The sequence below is a fragment of the Lepus europaeus genome, chromosome 13 (assembly GCF_033115175.1).
Source record: "Lepus europaeus isolate LE1 chromosome 13, mLepTim1.pri, whole genome shotgun sequence".
Lineage (NCBI taxonomy): Eukaryota > Metazoa > Chordata > Mammalia > Lagomorpha > Leporidae > Lepus > Lepus europaeus.
In genome coordinates, this window is record NC_084839.1 from 100,496,363 (window position 1) to 100,513,871 (window position 17,509).

A 17,509-nucleotide genomic window follows, 5' to 3' on the forward strand; every position below is an offset into this window, starting at 1 on the left:
ACACTCTGATACAGAACTTGGGTAAACTGTGTCTCTCTAATTCTAGGTTACAGATCTCCCAGAAGCTGCGTCGGCTACACTCAGGCAACAGGAATCCCATATACAGCGTATGCCTGCTCTCAGACTACAGAACTCTTGGAAACAGCTTCTCTCTCCATGCAACATACAGAACTACTGGAAACTGCATCTCTCTACACTTAGATTACAGAACTCCCGAAAGCTGCATCTGCTACACTCAGCATCCAGAATACCCACACATAGCGAATGCCTAATTCCAGGATACGCAACTCCTGTAAACAGCTCCTCTCTACACCAAGGATAGCGAACTCCGGTAAACTGCTTCTCTCTACATCCAGGTAGCAGAGCTCCCATAAGTGGCGTCTCCTACACTCAGGATACAGAAATCCCAATTCCTGCATATGCCTCTTGCTAGGCTCCAGAACTCTTGGAAACAGTTTCTCTCTACACGCATATACAGAACTCTGGTAAACAGTGTCTCACGACATGCACGAGACAGAACGCCCATAAGCTGCGTGTGCTACACTCAGCATACAGAAAACCCGCGTATAGCGAATACCTGCTCATAGGCTACAGAACTCTTGGAAACAGCTTCTCTCTACACCAAGGATAGAGAACTCTTGGAAACTGCTTCTCTTTCCAGCCAGGTTACTGAGCTCCTGTAAGCTGCATCTGCTACACTTAGGATACAGAAATCCCATACATTGCCTATGCCTATTGCCAGGCTCCAGAACTCTTGGAAACAGCTTCTCCCTACAACCTGATACACAACTTGGGTAAACTGTGTCTCTCTAATTCTAGGTTGCAGATCTCCCAGAAGCTGCGCCTGCTGCACTCAGCATACAGAAAACCCGCATATACCGAATACCTATGCCCAGGCTACCGAAATCTTAGAAACAGCTTCTCTCTACATTCAACATACGGAACTCCTGGATACTGGATGTCTCTGCACTTAGGTTATGGAACTCCCGTAAGCTGCATCTCTTACACGCAGCTTACTGAAAACCCGCATAGAGTGAATGCCTCATTCCAGGCTACCGAACTCCAGTAAATAGCTGCTCTCTACACCAAGGATAGAGAACTCCGGTGAACTGCTTCTCTCTACATCCAGGTAGCAGAGCTCCCATAAGCGGCATCTCCTACACTCAGGATACAGAAATCCCAGTTACTGCATATGCCTATGCCAGGCTACAGAACTCTTGGAAAGAGTTTCTCTCTACGCCCCTATACAGAACTCTGGTAAACTGTGTCTCACTACATTCAAGATACAGAACTCGCATAAGCTGCGTCTGCCACACGCAGCATACAGAAAACCCGCATATAGCGAATACCTGCTCATAGGCTACAGAATGCTTGGAAACAGCTTCTCCCTACACTCTGATACAGAACTTGGGTAAACTGTGTCTCTCTAATTCTCGGTTACAGATCTCCCAGAAGCTGCGTCGGCTACACTCAGGCAACAGGAATCCCATATACAGCGTATGCCTGCTCTCAGACTACAGAACTCTTGGAAACAGCTTCTCTCTCCATGCAACATACAGAACTACTGGAAACTGCATCTCTCTACACTTAGATTACAGAACTCCCGAAAGCTGCATCTGCTACACTCAGCATCCAGAATACCCACACATAGCGAATGCCTAATTCCAGGATACGCAACTCCTGTAAACAGCTCCTCTCTACACCAAGGATAGCGAACTCCGGTAAACTGCTTCTCTCTACATCCAGGTAGCAGAGCTCCCATAAGTGGCGTCTCCTACACTCAGGATACAGAAATCCCAATTATGGCATATGCCTCTTCCTAGGCTCCAGAACTCTTGGAAACAGTTTCTCTCTACACGCATATACAGAACTCTGGTAATCAGTGTCTCACGACATGCACGAGACAGAACGCCCATAAGCTGCGTGTGCTACACTCAGCATACAGAAAACCTGCGTATAGCGAATACCTGCTCATAGGCTACAGAACTCTTGGAAACAGCTTCTCCCTACACCAAGGATAGAGAACTCTTGGAAACTGCTTCTCTTTCCAGCCAGGTTACTGAGCTCCTGTAAGCTGCATCTGCTACACTTAGGATACAGAAATCCCATACATTGCCTATGCCTATTGCCAGGCTCCAGAACTCTTGGAAACAGCTTCTCCCTACAACCTGATACACAACTTGGGTAAACTGTGTCTCTCTAATTCTAGGTTGCAGATCTCCCAGAAGCTGCGCCTGCTGCACTCAGCATACAGAAAACCCGCATATACCGAATACCTATGCCCAGGCTACCGAAATCTTAGAAACAGCTTCTCTCTACATTCAACATACGGAACTCCTGGATACTGGATGTCTCTGCACTTAGGTTATGGAACTCCCGTAAGCTGCATCTCTTACACGCAGCTTACTGAAAACCCGCATAGAGCGAATGCCTCATTCCAGGCTACCGAACTCCAGTAAATAGCTGCTCTCTACACCAAGGATAGAGAACTCCGGTGAATTGCTTCTCTCTACAACCAGGTAGCAGAGCTCCCATAAGCGGCATCTCCTACACTCAGGATACAGAAATCCCAGTTACTGCATATGCCTATGCCAGGCTACAGAACTCTTGGAAAGAGTTTCTCTCTACGCCCCTATACAGAACTCTGGTAAACTGTGTCTCACTACATTCAAGATACAGAACTCGCATAAGCTGCGTCTGCCACACGCAGCATACAGAAAACCCGCATATAGCGAATACCTGCTCATAGGCTACAGAATGCTTGGAAACAGCTTCTCCCTACACTCTGATACAGAACTTGGGTAAACTGTGTCTCTCTAATTCTAGGTTACAGATCTCCCAGAAGCTGCGTCGGCTACACTCAGGCAACAGGAATCCCATATACAGCGTATGCCTGCTCTCAGACTACAGAACTCTTGGAAACAGCTTCTCTCTCCATGCAACATACAGAACTACTGGAAACTGCATCTCTCTACACTTAGATTACAGAACTCCCGAAAGCTGCATCTGCTACACTCAGCATCCAGAATACCCACACATAGCGAATGCCTAATTCCAGGATACGCAACTCCTGTAAACAGCTCCTCTCTACACCAAGGATAGCGAACTCCGGTAAACTGCTTCTCTCTATATCCAGGTAGCAGAGCTCCCATAAGTGGCGTCTCCTACACTCAGGATACAGAAATCCCAATTCCTGCATATGCCTCTTGCTAGGCTCCAGAACTCTTGGAAACAGTTTCTCTCTACACGCATGTACAGAACTCTGGTAAACAGTGTCTCACGACATGCACGAGACAGAACGCCCATAAGCTGCGTGTGCTACACTCAGCATACAGAAAACCCGCGTATAGCGAATACCTGCTCATAGGCTACAGAACTCTTGGAAACAGCTTCTCCCTACACCAAGGATAGAGAACTCTTGGAAACTGCTTCTCTTTCCAGCCAGGTTACTGAGCTCCTGTAAGCTGCATCTGCTACACTTAGGATACAGAAATCCCATACATTGCCTATGCCTATTGCCAGGCTCCAGAACTCTTGGAAACAGCTTCTCCCTACAACCTGATACACAACTTGGGTAAACTGTGTCTCTCTAATTCTAGGTTGCAGATCTCCCATAAGCTGCGCCTGCTGCACTCAGCATACAGAAAACCCGCATATACCGAATACCTATGCCCAGGCTACCGAAATCTTAGAAACAGCTTCTCTCTACATTCAACATATAGAACTACTGGAAACTGCATCTCTCTACACTTAGATTACAGAACTCCCGAAAGCTGCATCTGCTACACTCAGCATCCAGAATACCCACACATAGCGAATGCCTAATTCCAGGATACGCAACTCCTGTAAACAGCTCCTCTCTACACCAAGGATAGCGAACTCCGGTAAACTGCTTCTCTCTACATCCAGGTAGCAGAGCTCCCATAAGTGGCGTCTCCTACACTCAGGATACAGAAATCCCAATTCCTGCATATGCCTCTTGCTAGGCTCCAGAACTCTTGGAAACAGTTTCTCTCTACACGCATATACAGAACTCTGGTAAACAGTGTCTCACGACATGCACGAGACAGAACGCCCATAAGCTGCGTGTGCTACACTCAGCATACAGAAAACCCGCGTATAGCGAATACCTGCTCATAGGCTACAGAACTCTTGGAAACAGCTTCTCTCTACACCAAGGATAGAGAACTCTTGGAAACTGCTTCTCTTTCCAGCCAGGTTACTGAGCTCCTGTAAGCTGCATCTGCTACACTTAGGATACAGAAATCCCATACATTGCCTATGCCTATTGCCAGGCTCCAGAACTCTTGGAAACAGCTTCTCCCTACAACCTGATACACAACTTGGGTAAACTGTGTCTCTCTAATTCTAGGTTGCAGATCTCCCAGAAGCTGCGCCTGCTGCACTCAGCATACAGAAAACCCGCATATACCGAATACCTATGCCCAGGCTACCGAAATCTTAGAAACAGCTTCTCTCTACATTCAACATACGGAACTCCTGGATACTGGATGTCTCTGCACTTAGGTTATGGAACTCCCGTAAGCTGCATCTCTTACACGCAGCTTACTGAAAACCCGCATAGAGTGAATGCCTCATTCCAGGCTACCGAACTCCAGTAAATAGCTGCTCTCTACACCAAGGATAGAGAACTCCGGTGAACTGCTTCTCTCTACATCCAGGTAGCAGAGCTCCCATAAGCGGCATCTCCTACACTCAGGATACAGAAATCCCAGTTACTGCATATGCCTATGCCAGGCTACAGAACTCTTGGAAAGAGTTTCTCTCTATGCCCCTATACAGAACTCTGGTAAACTGTGTCTCACTACATTCAAGATACAGAACTCGCATAAGCTGCGTCTGCCACACGCAGCATAGAGAAAACCCGCATATAGCGAATACCTGCTCATAGGCTACAGAATGCTTGGAAACAGCTTCTCCCTACACTCTGATACAGAACTTGGGTAAACTGTGTCTCTCTAATTCTCGGTTACAGATCTCCCAGAAGCTGCGTCGGCTACACTCAGGCAACAGGAATCCCATATACAGCGTATGCCTGCTCTCAGACTACAGAACTCTTGGAAACAGCTTCTCTCTCCATGCAACATACAGAACTACTGGAAACTGCATCTCTCTACACTTAGATTACAGAACTCCCGAAAGCTGCATCTGCTACACTCAGCATCCAGAATACCCACACATAGCGAATGCCTAATTCCAGGATACGCAACTCCTGTAAACAGCTCCTCTCTACACCAAGGATAGCGAACTCCGGTAAACTGCTTCTCTCTACATCCAGGTAGCAGAGCTCCCATAAGTGGCGTCTCCTACACTCAGGATACAGAAATCCCAATTACTGCATATGCCTCTTGCTAGGCTCCAGAACTCTTGGAAACAGTTTCTCTCTACACGCATATACAGAACTCTGGTAAACAGTGTCTCACGACATGCACGAGACAGAACGCCCATAAGCTGCGTGTGCTACACTCAGCGTATAGCGAATACCTGCTCATAGGCTACAGAACTCTTGGAAACAGCTTCTCCCTACACCAAGGATAGAGAACTCTTGGAAACTGCTTCTCTTTCCAGCCAGGTTACTGAGCTCCTGTAAGCTGCATCTGCTACACTTAGGATACAGAAATCCCATACATTGCCTATGCCTATTGCCAGGCTCCAGAACTCTTGGAAACAGCTTCTCCCTACAACCTGATACACAACTTGGGTAAACTGTGTCTCTCTAATTCTAGGTTGCAGATCTCCCAGAAGCTGCGCCTGCTGCACTCAGCATACAGAAAACCCGCATATACCGAATACCTATGCCCAGGCTACCGAAATCTTAGAAACAGCTTCTCTCTACATTCAACATACAGAACTCCTGGATACTGGATGTCTCTGCACTTAGGTTATGGAACTCCCGTAAGCTGCATCTCTTACACGCAGCTTACTGAAAACCCGCATAGAGTGAATGCCTCATTCCAGGCTACCGAACTCCAGTAAATAGCTGCTCTCTACACCAAGGATAGAGAACTCAGGTGAACTGCTTCTCTCTACATCCAGGTAGCCGAGCTCCCATAAGCGGCATCTCCTACACTCAGGATACAGAAATCCCAGTTACTGCATATGCCTATGCCAGGCTACAGAACTCTTGGAAAGAGTTTCTCTCTACGCCCCTATACAGAACTCTGGTAAACTGTGTCTCACTACATTCAAGATACAGAACTCGCATAAGCTGCGTCTGCCACACGCAGCATACAGAAAACCCGCATATAGCGAATACCTGCTCATAGGCTACAGAATGCTTGGAAACAGCTTCTCCCTACACTCTGATACAGAACTTGGGTAAACTGTGTCTCTCTAATTCTAGGTTACAGATCTCCCAGAAGCTGTGTCGGCTACACTCAGGCAACAGGAATCCCATATACAGCGTATGCCTGCTCTCAGACTACAGAACTCTTGGAAACAGCTTCTCTCTCCATGCAACATACAGAACTACTGGAAACTGCATCTCTCTACACTTAGATTACAGAACTCCCGAAAGCTGCATCTGCTACACTCAGCATCCAGAATACCCACACAAAGCGAATGCCTAATTCCAGGATACGCAACTCCTGTAAACAGCTCCTCTCTACACCAAGGATAGCGAACTCCGGTAAACTGCTTCTCTCTACATCCAGGTAGCAGAGCTCCCATAAGTGGCATCTCCTACACTCAGGATACAGAAATCCCAATTCCTGCATATGCCTCTTGCTAGGCTCCAGAACTCTTGGAAACAGTTTCTCTCTACACGCATATACAGAACTCTGGTAAACAGTGTCTCACGACATGCACGAGACAGAACGCCCATAAGCTGCGTGTGCTACACTCAGCATACAGAAAACCCGCGTATAGCGAATACCTGCTCATAGGCTACAGAACTCTTGGAAACAGCTTCTCCCTACACCAAGGATAGAGAACTCTTGGAAACTGCTTCTCTTTCCAGCCAGGTTACTGAGCTCCTGTAAGCTGCATCTGCTACACTTAGGATACAGAAATCCCATACATTGCCTATGCCTATTGCCAGGCTCCAGAACTCTTGGAAACAGCTTCTCCCTACAACCTGATACACAACTTGGGTAAACTGTGTCTCTCTAATTCTAGGTTGCAGATCTCCCAGAAGCTGCGCCTGCTGCACTCAGCATACAGAAAACCCGCATATACCGAATACCTATGCCCAGGCTACCGAAATCTTAGAAACAGCTTCTCTCTACATTCAACATACAGAACTCCTGGATACTGGATGTCTCTGCACTTAGGTTATGGAACTCCCGTAAGCTGCATCTCTTACACGCAGCTTACTGAAAACCCGCATAGAGTGAATGCCTCATTCCAGGCTACCGAACTCCAGTAAATAGCTGCTCTCTACACCAAGGATAGAGAACTCAGGTGAACTGCTTCTCTCTACATCCAGGTAGCAGAGCTCCCATAAGCGGCATCTCCTACACTCAGGATACAGAAATCCCAGTTACTGCATATGCCTATGCCAGGCTACAGAACTCTTGGAAAGAGTTTCTCTCTACGCCCCTATACAGAACTCTGGTAAACTGTGTCTCACTACATTCAAGATACAGAACTCGCATAAGCTGCGTCTGCCACACGCAGCATAGAGAAAACCCGCATATAGCGAATACCTGCTCATAGGCTACAGAATGCTTGGAAACAGCTTCTCCCTACACTCTGACAGAACTTGGGTAAACTGTGTCTCTCTAATTCTAGGTTACAGATCTCCCAGAAGCTGTGTCGGCTACACTCAGGCAACAGGAATCCCATATACAGCGTATGCCTGCTCTCAGACTACAGAACTCTTGGAAACAGCTTCTCTCTCCATGCAACATACAGAACTACTGGAAACTGCATCTCTCTACACTTAGATTACAGAACTCCCGAAAGCTGCATCTGCTACACTCAGCATCCAGAATACCCACACAAAGCGAATGCCTAATTCCAGGATACGCAACTCCTGTAAACAGCTCCTCTCTACACCAAGGATAGCGAACTCCGGTAAACTGCTTCTCTCTACATCCAGGTAGCAGAGCTCCCATAAGTGGCATCTCCTACACTCAGGATACAGAAATCCCAATTCCTGCATATGCCTCTTCCTAGGCTCCAGAACTCTTGGAAACAGTTTCTCTCTACACGCATATACAGAACTCTGGTAAACAGTGTCTCACGACATGCACGAGACAGAACGCCCATAAGCTGCGTGTGCTACACTCAGCATACAGAAAACCCGCGTATAGCGAATACCTGCTCATAGGCTACAGAACTCTTGGAAACAGCTTCTCCCTACACCAAGGATAGAGAACTCTTGGAAACTGCTTCTCTTTCCAGCCAGGTTACTGAGCTCCTGTAAGCTGCATCTGCTACACTTAGGATACAGAAATCCCATACATTGCCTATGCCTATTGCCAGGCTCCAGAACTCTTGGAAACAGCTTCTCCCTACAACCTGATACACAACTTGGGTAAACTGTGTCTCTCTAATTCTAGGTTGCAGATCTCCCAGAAGCTGCGCCTGCTGCACTCAGCATACAGAAAACCCGCATATACCGAATACCTATGCCCAGGCTACCGAAATCTTAGAAACAGCTTCTCTCTACATTCAACATATAGAACTACTGGAAACTGCATCTCTCTACACTTAGATTACAGAACTCCCGAAAGCTGCATCTGCTACACTCAGCATCCAGAATACCCACACATAGCGAATGCCTAATTCCAGGATACGCAACTCCTGTAAACAGCTCCTCTCTACACCAAGGATAGCGAACTCCGGTAAACTGCTTCTCTCTACATCCAGGTAGCAGAGCTCCCATAAGTGGCGTCTCCTACACTCAGGATACAGAAATCCCAATTCCTGCATATGCCTCTTGCTAGGCTCCAGAACTCTTGGAAACAGTTTCTCTCTACACGCATATACAGAACTCTGGTAAACAGTGTCTCACGACATGCACGAGACAGAACGCCCATAAGCTGCGTGTGCTACACTCAGCATACAGAAAACCCGCGTATAGCGAATACCTGCTCATAGGCTACAGAACTCTTGGAAACAGCTTCTCTCTACACCAAGGATAGAGAACTCTTGGAAACTGCTTCTCTTTCCAGCCAGGTTACTGAGCTCCTGTAAGCTGCATCTGCTACACTTAGGATACAGAAATCCCATACATTGCCTATGCCTATTGCCAGGCTCCAGAACTCTTGGAAACAGCTTCTCCCTACAACCTGATACACAACTTGGGTAAACTGTGTCTCTCTAATTCTAGGTTGCAGATCTCCCAGAAGCTGCGCCTGCTGCACTCAGCATACAGAAAACCCGCATATACCGAATACCTATGCCCAGGCTACCGAAATCTTAGAAACAGCTTCTCTCTACATTCAACATACGGAACTCCTGGATACTGGATGTCTCTGCACTTAGGTTATGGAACTCCCGTAAGCTGCATCTCTTACACGCAGCTTACTGAAAACCCGCATAGAGTGAATGCCTCATTCCAGGCTACCGAACTCCAGTAAATAGCTGCTCTCTACACCAAGGATAGAGAACTCCGGTGAACTGCTTCTCTCTACATCCAGGTAGCAGAGCTCCCATAAGCGGCATCTCCTACACTCAGGATACAGAAATCCCAGTTACTGCATATGCCTATGCCAGGCTACAGAACTCTTGGAAAGAGTTTCTCTCTATGCCCCTATACAGAACTCTGGTAAACTGTGTCTCACTACATTCAAGATACAGAACTCGCATAAGCTGCGTCTGCCACACGCAGCATAGAGAAAACCCACATATAGCGAATACCTGCTCATAGGCTACAGAATGCTTGGAAACAGCTTCTCCCTACACTCTGATACAGAACTTGGGTAAACTGTGTCTCTCTAATTCTCGGTTACAGATCTCCCAGAAGCTGCGTCGGCTACACTCAGGCAACAGGAATCCCATATACAGCGTATGCCTGCTCTCAGACTACAGAACTCTTGGAAACAGCTTCTCTCTCCATGCAACATACAGAACTACTGGAAACTGCATCTCTCTACACTTAGATTACAGAACTCCCGAAAGCTGCATCTGCTACACTCAGCATCCAGAATACCCACACATAGCGAATGCCTAATTCCAGGATACGCAACTCCTGTAAACAGCTCCTCTCTACACCAAGGATAGCGAACTCCGGTAAACTGCTTCTCTCTACATCCAGGTAGCAGAGCTCCCATAAGTGGCGTCTCCTACACTCAGGATACAGAAATCCCAATTCCTGCATATGCCTCTTGCTAGGCTCCAGAACTCTTGGAAACAGTTTCTCTCTACACGCATATACAGAACTCTGGTAAACAGTGTCTCACGACATGCACGAGACAGAACGCCCATAAGCTGCGTGTGCTACACTCAGCGTATAGCGAATACCTGCTCATAGGCTACAGAACTCTTGGAAACAGCTTCTCCCTACACCAAGGATAGAGAACTCTTGGAAACTGCTTCTCTTTCCAGCCAGGTTACTGAGCTCCTGTAAGCTGCATCTGCTACAATTAGGATACAGAAATCCCATACATTGCCTATGCCTATTGCCAGGCTCCAGAACTCTTGGAAACAGCTTCTCCCTACAACCTGATACACAACTTGGGTAAACTGTGTCTCTCTAATTCTAGGTTGCAGATCTCCCAGAAGCTGCGCCTGCTGCACTCAGCATACAGAAAACCCGCATATACCGAATACCTATGCCCAGGCTACCGAAATCTTAGAAACAGCTTCTCTCTACATTCAACATACAGAACTCCTGGATACTGGATGTCTCTGCACTTAGGTTATGGAACTCCCGTAAGCTGCATCTCTTACACGCAGCTTACTGAAAACCCGCATAGAGTGAATGCCTCATTCCAGGCTACCGAACTCCAGTAAATAGCTGCTCTCTACACCAAGGATAGAGAACTCAGGTGAACTGCTTCTCTCTACATCCAGGTAGCAGAGCTCCCATAAGCGGCATCTCCTACACTCAGGATACAGAAATCCCAGTTACTGCATATGCCTATGCCAGGCTACAGAACTCTTGGAAAGAGTTTCTCTCTACGCCCCTATACAGAACTCTGGTAAACTGTGTCTCACTACATTCAAGATACAGAACTCGCATAAGCTGCGTCTGCCACACGCAGCATAGAGAAAACCCGCATATAGCGAATACCTGCTCATAGGCTACAGAATGCTTGGAAACAGCTTCTCCCTACACTCTGATACAGAACTTGGGTAAACTGTGTCTCTCTAATTCGAGGTTACAGATCTCCCAGAAGCTGTGTCGGCTACACTCAGGCAACAGGAATCCCATATACAGCGTATGCCTGCTCTCAGACTACAGAACTCTTGGAAACAGCTTCTCTCTCCATGCAACATACAGAACTACTGGAAACTGCATCTCTCTACACTTAGATTACAGAACTCCCGAAAGCTGCATCTGCTACACTCAGCATCCAGAATACCCACACAAAGCGAATGCCTAATTCCAGGATACGCAACTCCTGTAAACAGCTCCTCTCTACACCAAGGATAGCGAACTCCGGTAAACTGCTTCTCTCTACATCCAGGTAGCAGAGCTCCCATAAGTGGCATCTCCTACACTCAGGATACAGAAATCCCAATTCCTGCATATGCCTCTTGCTAGGCTCCAGAACTCTTGGAAACAGTTTCTCTCTACACGCATATACAGAACTCTGGTAAACAGTGTCTCACGACATGCACGAGACAGAACGCCCATAAGCTGCGTGTGCTACACTCAGCATACAGAAAACCCGCGTATAGCGAATACCTGCTCATAGGCTACAGAACTCTTGGAAACAGCTTCTCTCTACACCAAGGATAGAGAACTCTTGGAAACTGCTTCTCTTTCCAGCCAGGTTACTGAGCTCCTGTAAGCTGCATCTGCTACACTTAGGATACAGAAATCCCATACATTGCCTATGCCTATTGCCAGGCTCCAGAACTCTTGGAAACAGCTTCTCCCTACAACCTGATACACAACTTGGGTAAACTGTGTCTCTCTAATTCTAGGTTGCAGATCTCCCAGAAGCTGCGCCTGCTGCACTCAGCATACAGAAAACCCGCATATACCGAATACCTATGCCCAGGCTACCGAAATCTTAGAAACAGCTTCTCTCTACATTCAACATACGGAACTCCTGGATACTGGATGTCTCTGCACTTAGGTTATGGAACTCCCGTAATCTGCATCTCTTACACGCAGCTTACTGAAAACCCGCATAGAGCGAATGCCTCATTCCAGGCTACCGAACTCCAGTAAATAGCTGCTCTCTACACCAAGGATAGAGAACTCCGGTGAATTGCTTCTCTCTACATCCAGGTAGCAGAGCTCCCATAAGCGGCATCTCCTACACTCAGGATACAGACATCCCAGTTACTGCATATGCCTATGCCAGGCTACAGAACTCTTGGAAAGAGTTTCTCTCTACGCCCCTATACAGAACTCTGGTAAACTGTGTCTCACTACATTCAAGATACAGAACTCGCATAAGCTGCGTCTGCCACACGCAGCATACAGAAAACCCGCATATAGCGAATACCTGCTCATAGGCTACAGAATGCTTGGAAACAGCTTCTCCCTACACTCTGATACAGAACTTGGGTAAACTGTGTCTCTCTAATTCTAGGTTACAGATCTCCCAGAAGCTGCGTCGGCTACACTCAGGCAACAGGAATCCCATATACAGCGTATGCCTGCTCTCAGACTACAGAACTCTTGGAAACAGCTTCTCTCTACATTCAACATACAGAACTACTGGAAACTGCATCTCTCTACACTTAGATTACAGAACTCCCGAAAGCTGCATCTGCTACACTCAGCATCCAGAATACCCACACAAAGCGAATGCCTAATTCCAGGATACGCAACTCCTGTAAACAGCTCCTCTCTACACCAAGGATAGCGAACTCCGGTAAACTGCTTATCACTACATCCAGGTAGCAGAGCTCCCATAAGTGGCGTCTCCTACACTCAGGATACAGAAATCCCAATTCCTGCATATGCCTCTTGCTAGGCTCCAGAACTCTTGGAAACTGTTTCTCTCTACACGCATATACAGAACTCTGGTAAACAGTGTCTCACGACATGCACGAGACAGAACGCCCATAAGCTGCGTGTGCTACACTCAGCATACAGAAAACCCGCGTATAGCGAATACCTGCTCATAGGCTACAGAACTCTTGGAAACAGCTTCTCTCTACACCAAGGATAGAGAACTCTTGGAAACTGCTTCTCTTTCCAGCCAGGTTACTGAGCTCCTGTAAGCTGCATCTGCTACACTTAGGATACAGAAATCCCATACATTGCCTATGCCTATTGCCAGGCTCCAGAACTCTTGGAAACAGCTTCTCCCTACAACCTGATACACAACTTGGGTAAACTGTGTCTCTCTAATTCTAGGTTGCAGATCTCCCAGAAGCTGTGCCTGCTGCACTCAGCATACAGAAAACCCGCATATACCGAATACCTATGCCCAGGCTACCGAAATCTTAGAAAAAGCTTCTCTCTACATTCAACATATAGAACTACTGGAAACTGCATCTCTCTACACTTAGATTACAGAACTCCCGAAAGCTGCATCTGCTACACTCAGCATCCAGAATACCCACACATAGCGAATGCCTAATTCCAGGATACGCAACTCCTGTAAACAGCTCCTCTCTACACCAAGGATAGCGAACTCCGGTAATCTGCTTCTCTCTACATCCAGGTAGCAGAGCTCCCATAAGTGGCGTCTCCTACACTCAGGATACAGAAATCCCAATTATGGCATATGCCTCTTGCTAGGCTCCAGAACTCTTGGAAACAGTTTCTCTCTACACGCATATACAGAACTCTGGTAAACAGTGTCTCACGACATGCAGGAGACAGAACGCCCATAAGCTGCGTGTGCTACACTCAGCATACAGAAAACCCGCGTATAGCGAATACCTGCTCATAGGCTTCAGAACTCTTGGAAACAGCTTCTCCCTACACCAAGGATAGAGAACTCTTGGAAACTGCTTCTCTTTCCACCCAGGTTACTGAGCTCCTGTAAGCTGCATCTGCTACACTTAGGATACAGAAATCCCATACATTGCCTATGCCTATTGCCAGGCTCCAGAACTCTTGGAAACAGCTTCTCCCTACAACCTGATACACAACTTGGGTAAACTGTGTCTCTCTAATTCTAGGTTGCAGATCTCCCAGAAGCTGCGCCTGCTGCACTCAGCATACAGAAAACCCGCATATACCGAATACCTATGCCCAGGCTACCGAAATCTTAGAAACAGCTTCTCTCTACATTCAACATACGGAACTCCTGGATACTGGATGTCTCTGCACTTAGGTTATGGAACTCCCGTAAGCTGCATCTCTTACACGCAGCTTACTGAAAACCCGCATAGAGTGAATGCCTCATTTCAGGCTACCGAACTCCAGTAAATAGCTGCTCTCTACACCAAGGATAGAGAACTCCGGTGAACTGCTTCTCTCTACATCCAGGTAGCAGAGCTCCCATAAGCGGCATCTCCTACACTCAGGATACAGAAATCCCAGTTACTGCATATGCCTATGCCAGGCTACAGAACTCTTGGAAAGAGTTTCTCTCTACGCCCCTATACAGAACTCTGGTAAACTGTGTCTCACTACATTCAAGATACAGAACTCGCATAAGCTGCGTCTGCCACACGCAGCATACAGAAAACCCGCATATAGCGAATACCTGCTCATAGGCTACAGAATGCTTGGAAACAGCTTCTCCCTACACTCTGATACAGAACTTGGGTAAACTGTGTCTCTCTAATTCTAGGTTACAGATCTCCCAGAAGCTGTGTCGGCTACACTCAGGCAACAGGAATCCCATATACAGCGTATGCCTGCTCTCAGACTACAGAACTCTTGGAAACAGCTTCTCTCTCCATGCAACATACAGAACTACTGGAAACTGCATCTCTCTACACTTAGATTACAGAACTCCCGAAAGCTGCATCTGCTACACTCAGCATCCAGAATACCCACACAAAGCGAATGCCTAATTCCAGGATACGCAACTCCTGTAAACAGCTCCTCTCTACACCAAGGATAGCGAACTCCGGTAAACTGCTTCTCTCTACATCCAGGTAGCAGAGCTCCCATAAGTGGCATCTCCTACACTCAGGATACAGAAATCCCAATTCCTGCATATGCCTCTTCCTAGGCTCCAGAACTCTTGGAAACAGTTTCTCTCTACACGCATATACAGAACTCTGGTAAACAGTGTCTCACGACATGCACGAGACAGAACGCCCATAAGCTGCGTGTGCTACACTCAGCATACAGAAAACCCGCGTATAGCGAATACCTGCTCATAGGCTACAGAACTCTTGGAAACAGCTTCTCCCTACACCAAGGATAGAGAACTCTTGGAAACTGCTTCTCTTTCCAGCCAGGTTACTGAGCTCCTGTAAGCTGCATCTGCTACACTTAGGATACAGAAATCCCATACATTGCCTATGCCTATTGCCAGGCTCCAGAACTCTTGGAAACAGCTTCTCCCTACAACCTGATACACAACTTGGGTAAACTGTGTCTCTCTAATTCTAGGTTGCAGATCTCCCAGAAGCTGCGCCTGCTGCACTCAGCATACAGAAAACCCGCATATACCGAATACCTATGCCCAGGCTACCGAAATCTTAGAAACAGCTTCTCTCTACATTCAACATATAGAACTACTGGAAACTGCATCTCTCTACACTTAGATTACAGAACTCCCGAAAGCTGCATCTGCTACACTCAGCATCCAGAATACCCACACATAGCGAATGCCTAATTCCAGGATACGCAACTCCTGTAAACAGCTCCTCTCTACACCAAGGATAGCGAACTCCGGTAAACTGCTTCTCTCTACATCCAGGTAGCAGAGCTCCCATAAGTGGCGTCTCCTACACTCAGGATACAGAAATCCCAATTCCTGCATATGCCTCTTGCTAGGCTCCAGAACTCTTGGAAACAGTTTCTCTCTACACGCATATACAGAACTCTGGTAAACAGTGTCTCACGACATGCACGAGACAGAACGCCCATAAGCTGCGTGTGCTACACTCAGCATACAGAAAACCCGCGTATAGCGAATACCTGCTCATAGGCTACAGAACTCTTGGAAACAGCTTCTCTCTACACCAAGGATAGAGAACTCTTGGAAACTGCTTCTCTTTCCAGCCAGGTTACTGAGCTCCTGTAAGCTGCATCTGCTACACTTAGGATACAGAAATCCCATACATTGCCTATGCCTATTGCCAGGCTCCAGAACTCTTGGAAACAGCTTCTCCCTACAACCTGATACACAACTTGGGTAAACTGTGTCTCTCTAATTCTAGGTTGCAGATCTCCCAGAAGCTGCGCCTGCTGCACTCAGCATACAGAAAACCCGCATATACCGAATACCTATGCCCAGGCTACCGAAATCTTAGAAACAGCTTCTCTCTACATTCAACATACGGAACTCCTGGATACTGGATGTCTCTGCACTTAGGTTATGGAACTCCCGTAAGCTGCATCTCTTACACGCAGCTTACTGAAAACCCGCATAGAGTGAATGCCTCATTCCAGGCTACCGAACTCCAGTAAATAGCTGCTCTCTACACCAAGGATAGAGAACTCCGGTGAACTGCTTCTCTCTACATCCAGGTAGCAGAGCTCCCATAAGCGGCATCTCCTACACTCAGGATACAGAAATCCCAGTTACTGCATATGCCTATGCCAGGCTACAGAACTCTTGGAAAGAGTTTCTCTCTATGCCCCTATACAGAACTCTGGTAAACTGTGTCTCACTACATTCAAGATACAGAACTCGCATAAGCTGCGTCTGCCACACGCAGCATAGAGAAAACCCACATATAGCGAATACCTGCTCATAGGCTACAGAATGCTTGGAAACAGCTTCTCCCTACACTCTGATACAGAACTTGGGTAAACTGTGTCTCTCTAATTCTCGGTTACAGATCTCCCAGAAGCTGCGTCGGCTACACTCAGGCAACAGGAATCCCATATACAGCGTATGCCTGCTCTCAGACTACAGAACTCTTGGAAACAGCTTCTCTCTCCATGCAACATACAGAACTACTGGAAACTGCATCTCTCTACACTTAGATTACAGAACTCCCGAAAGCTGCATCTGCTACACTCAGCATCCAGAATACCCACACATAGCGAATGCCTAATTCCAGGATACGCAACTCCTGTAAACAGCTCCTCTCTACACCAAGGATAGCGAACTCCGGTAAACTGCTTCTCTCTACATCCAGGTAGCAGAGCTCCCATAAGTGGCGTCTCCTACACTCAGGATACAGAAATCCCAATTCCTGCATATGCCTCTTGCTAGGCTCCAGAACTCTTGGAAACAGTTTCTCTCTACACGCATATACAGAACTCTGGTAAACAGTGTCTCACGACATGCACGAGACAGAACGCCCATAAGCTGCGTGTGCTACACTCAGC